The following is a 5,333-nucleotide window of genomic DNA, read 5'->3' on the forward strand; positions in this document are numbered from 1 at the left end:
TGAGCTGAGATCCGGCCACTGCACTCCAGCCTGGGCGACAAAGTGAGACTCCGTCTCAAAAAAAAAAAAAAAAAAAAAATTGATACATCATGGCCTGGTGAGGTGGCTCACACCATAATCCCAACACTTTGCGGGGCTGGAGTGCGCGATTGCTTGAACTCAGGCATTGGAGACCAGCCTGCGCAACATAGCGAGACATCATCTCTACTAAAAGTAAAAAATAATTATAGCCAGATGTGATGGCATGCACCTGTAGTCCTAGCTACTCAGGAAGCTGAGGCAGGAGGATCTCTTGAGCCCAGGAGATCAAGGCTACAGTGAGCTGTGATCGCACCACTGTACTCCAGCTTGGGCAACAGAGCAAGACTCTATCTCAAAAAAAAAAAAAAATCAATACATCAGTCAGCTGATTTCTAGACCAAACAAAAAGTTTAGGGGGCACACAGAGTGCTGTAGCCACATGTGTCAGACTGTCACTCTCCATTACCCTCTCTGTGCGCTCCTCTGACTCTCTAAGGGGCCAGCTTGACCCCAGCCCTGGATGGGGCCCACAAGGAGACACAAGACAAGATGGAATTGGTGGCTTCACCTGTTTGTCATCGGGGATCTGAAGTGTCATGGAAGAATTTTGATGAGCCAATCTTTATGTTAAATCTAAATTCATCTTTATTTCAAATGCTGGTTGCTGGAAGACTGAAGAAAGTTGTCTAGAAAACCAGAAACGTTACTTTTAGTATGTTTCTGCTCCCAGATGCTGAGGATGACTGTGGGGTGGACATAGGACCAGCATTTCTGTTTGTAAAGTGGAATAATGCCTGCCCCTCCGTGGCTCCCTGGGAAACCATGAGAATGACATAGGTCAGGCAGGGACTCTGGGCCTCTCAGATGTTGGGTCCAAGCCATGTCCCTCTCTTCTCCTCACTCTAGGGGTGAGTGCCTTAGAACAAGGTACTTTAACCAGCAAACCCCCAGAGGTGTGGAAAGGGACCCTGAAGTAATAGAATCCACTAGAATGTCAGCTCCACAAGGGCTGGGAGGCCTATGTTGGTATTATCCCCAGCACCTAGCACCATGTTTGACATGTAGTGTGTTCAAAAATGATTATTGAGGCTGGGCAGGTGGCTCACATCTGTAATCCCAGCACTTTGGGAGGCCAAGGAGGGTAGAGCACCTCAGGTCAGGAGTTCAAGACCAACCTGGCCAACATGGTGAAACCCCATCTCTACTAAAAATACAACAATTAGCCAAGCGCAATGGCATACACCTGTAGTCCCAGCTACTCCAGAGGCTGAGACATCATAATTGCTTGAACCTGGGAGGCAGAGGTTCCAGTGAAGCCAGATCGACCCATGGCACTCCAGCCTGGGCCACAGAGCAAGACCTGTCTCAAAAAAAAAAAGATTGTTGTTGAAGCTGAGCACATTGGCTCAGGCCTGTAATCTCCTCACTTTGAGAGGTCAAGGTGGGAGGATCAATTGAGACCAGGAGTTCGAGACCAGCGTGGGCAACATAGTGGAACCCCATCTCTACAAAAAAATTTAAAATTGCCCTAACCCCAAGGCAGCGGCATGGCAGTCACTGGCCAGGATCACAGGCGCAGCACTGTGCTCTATGGTGGCTCCTCACAGCCCTGGTCCAGACTCCCGTGCAGGCGTCTAGCGGGACATGGCAAACTCAGGCTGCAAGGACGTTCGGGCCCAGATGAGGAGAGTTTTCTGTACTTCCCCTACGACAGCAACCTGCCAACTGAGAGATCTACCTCCAAAACCCCTCGGTGGCATTCTTCTGCGTGGCCCACCTGCAGGCAAGGAGTGGTGGAATTTATGTTGTCATGGAAGTTAATGTTTCAACTCAAGAAGGAAGAGAAATAACCTGTCAGCATTATCTGATGACAAATTACGAGAGTGCTCCCCATCCCCACAATATAAAAAGATTATTTGCATAGGTGCAAAAGAAAATGGTTTTACCCTGGAGTACAAAAAGAAGTTAAAAGCTGTAGGACCAAATGACTATACAGGAAAGGTCTCAGAAGAAACTGAAGATATCATCAAAAAGGAATCACCAACTCATTAGAACACAACAGAATATATCTAAGGATAGTCTGTATACTAATATAAAATATTTTTACCACTTGAAAACAGGGATCTGGAGGATATCCAAGTTTGATGCATCTTCAACAGTGCTCTGAAGAAATATCGCATGTGGGTGATTCTTGTTTTCAGACTATAAAAAGAAACTGGGTTAAAAGTTAGGCAATGTTATAAAAGAGGGTGATTACCCAGCACTTTGGGAGGCTAAGGTGGGCAGATCAGTTGCGGTGAGGAGTTCAAGACCAGCCTGGCCAACATGGTGAAACTCCATCTCTATGAAAAATACAAAAATTAGCCGGGTGGGGTGGCACATGCCTGTAATTCCAGCTACTCAGGAGGCTGAGGCAGAAAAGTCACTTCTGTAATTCCAGCTACTCAGGAGACTGAGGCAGAAAAGTCACTTCTGTAATTCCAGCTACTCAGGAGGCTGAGGCAGAAAAGTCACAGAGGTTGCAGTGAGCTGAGATGGTACCACCGCACACCAGCCTGTGTGACGTGAGACTCCATCTCAAAAACAAACAAACAACAATAACAAAGAGGGCGGTGAGGTCCTGGAATGTGCGACAAATGGATGTGAGTACCCCTTCGGTAAACACTTGAAGCTATTACTCTCTTGAGTTGATCTTAAGTATTTCCTTGTTCTGGCAAAGGACAGATTTGCAGCTTGCTTGATGATGGTACTGGTAAATTGCTCTTTTGGGGCTGGTACTCAGGGGGCTAAGGTGGGAGGATGGCTTGAGCTCAGGAATTCAAAGCTGCAGTGAGCTATGAATGCACCACCGCACTCCAGCCTGAACGACAGAGGGAGACCCCGTTCTAAAAAAAAAAAAAAAAAAAAAACCCCAAAGCCAAAACAAAACAAAACAAAGATTGTTGAATGCATAATAGTTTTTGATATTTTCCCTCAAAATGCAAGTTAGGAAATGAAGACACACAACACCCCTCCCTCTGATTCTCCTGAGTGCATTCAGTGCATCCCCTCAGTCTATCCTGTACATCTGATTGATTTGACAGGCTCTGCTCTGGGTGGCCCCACTGAAGACAGATAATTTACCCCACTCAGAGTTTTCAAAAAGCTTTCATATGCACTTTCCCATTTGATATTCTCAACCTCCCTGTGCGGGCCCATGTGTCTATCCCCATCTCATAGATATCCATTGGACCTTGCTGGGAACATAGCCAGGAACCAACAAATATTAATTACTCTTATTTTTCTTGTCTTCTTTCCTATATCTTCAATTGCCAAGCTACATTAATTAAACTATCGCCTGTGACATTTTGTGCAGTGAAACAAAAGCTGTAAATATAAATCAATTAATACTTGTTAGACACTTACCGGTTTGCAATGCTCCAGCCACCATATAATAGAGCAGATCAGGGAGACGTGGTTACAAAGTTTGGTTTATTTTATATAAAACAAATAGGTTAAAGAAATATCAGCAAACATTTTTGTCGGTTTTTCCCCAAATCAAACGTTTCACAGACGTGCCATCTGATTGTAGGGAGCACTTATGAGCCCCAAAAATATAGTACCAATGGGGTGAGCGATAATTCCCGTCCTCACTGAATTTCTTCTTGCCTGCAGGCTGGCTTCTCTAAGGTTTAATCAATTTTTTATTTTATGCTGTGTAACTTCTCCTTTACATAGATTATATGGAAACATCTCTATACAGTGAGGAATCATAAATTCCTGTTTCAGTAAACTCCAAATTAGTCACTTCTAAAGAATTTACTTACCTGACAATTGACTATAATTCAACCTGATGTTGACTTCATAAACATCGTCATGGATAGTAGAGAAAACATGCTATTACAGAAATTAAAGTGTTTTCACAGTCCCGGGTTTGAAGCTCACTGACCTCAGCAATTGCCTAGAAAACATGAGATTCTAAATTCTAAATTTAATCAAATATTTTATGAAACCATAAGAATGCAAGAAAAAGGGGATACTGAGGAGCGAAAATCAAATGAAACAAGCAAATAGCAAAATAGCAGCAACTCAAACTATATTAATCATATCAAATATAAATGGACTAAATACTTCAGTCAAAAGGCAGAGATTATCAAATGATATAAAAATAAGAGCCAACTGTATACTGTCTATTAGAGACACAATTTAAGGTTAACCAACCCATATGACTGAATGTCCTTACTTGGGAAAGAATATCCTAGAATGGCCACATCTTGGGCACTGAGGGACGCATTATCAAAATTGAGCAGATTTCTGTAAAAGTAAAGGGATTCAAGGGAGGGGACCTACACTTTACCTCTTGGTGGCAGGAGAATCAAAAAATTTGTGGCCTTGAAAAATACTGTTTCAAGGATAAAACTACCCATGTATACATTGGTTATGAGGATTAGAATCGAACATAATGCACGTATTGGACACATGAACGAGAGGTTACTAGTATGATTATTATGGCTGTTAAAATAGTGAATGATTGGAATGCACAATCTGGTCAGGTTGTTTTTTTAGCTATAACCATCAGAACTTCAATATCATGTGGCATCTCAGCAGGAGATGTTCAGTGGCTTATTGCCTTGGGTCAGGTGCCCCAGAAGCAGACTCTTAATTGAGGAGCTGAATGTAAGCGACTCATTACGGACATGCTCACAGGAAGGCTGATGTGAAAGTAGGGATGGGCAAAACAAATGTACACTTTCAGGTGAAGTCCTGTGGCTCCAGCCTGATTGTACGGGGGAACTCAGGAGTGTGAATTATGCTTCAGAGTTTCCCTGACTCCAGGCAAAGGAACAGGGCTGTCACACTCCTGCCTCCTTCAGACCTTGGCCATGGATTGCCCCAGATGGAGGATATAAACTCACAAGCACTTCTAGCAACCTGAGTGTGGGAAAAATGGCTCCAGTAGCCCAAGCAAAGACCTCCAAGAAGAGTCTCTGGTGTGAGTCATGGGGTGCACACTCAAGAGAGTACAGACAAAACAGTTAAAGGGATCTGAAAGGGTCTGGCCAGAGCGCTGGCAGTGTCTACTGTAGTTATTAATATTTATTATGCTGAATAGACATTAGGTTGAAGACTCCCAGTAAACGCCCAGCTTGCCTGCTACAGGGGAGGGTCTTCTTTCATGTTTGTTGGGAAGGAATCCTAACATTTGTTGACAGGCCACCATGCGTGAGGCCACATCATAAACAATTTAAAAAACACGACCTCATTCACTCTTTAGACTGCCTTAGGAAGAAAGTTTCATAGCCGCCTTTGAAGGATGAAGAAAGTTCTGCAGA

General features: G+C 43.8%; 1 pseudogene; it reads left to right on the forward strand.

The window, feature by feature from the left end:
* The first annotated feature begins 1,665 nt into the window (after nt 1–1,665).
* On the forward strand, nt 1,666–2,073 carry LOC105539317 (annotated as a pseudogene).
* The last annotated feature ends 3,260 nt before the right edge of the window (nt 2,074–5,333 follow it).

Source organism: Mandrillus leucophaeus, unplaced genomic scaffold (genome assembly GCF_000951045.1).
Source record: "Mandrillus leucophaeus isolate KB7577 unplaced genomic scaffold, Mleu.le_1.0 Scaffold202, whole genome shotgun sequence".
Taxonomy (NCBI): domain Eukaryota; kingdom Metazoa; phylum Chordata; class Mammalia; order Primates; family Cercopithecidae; genus Mandrillus; species Mandrillus leucophaeus.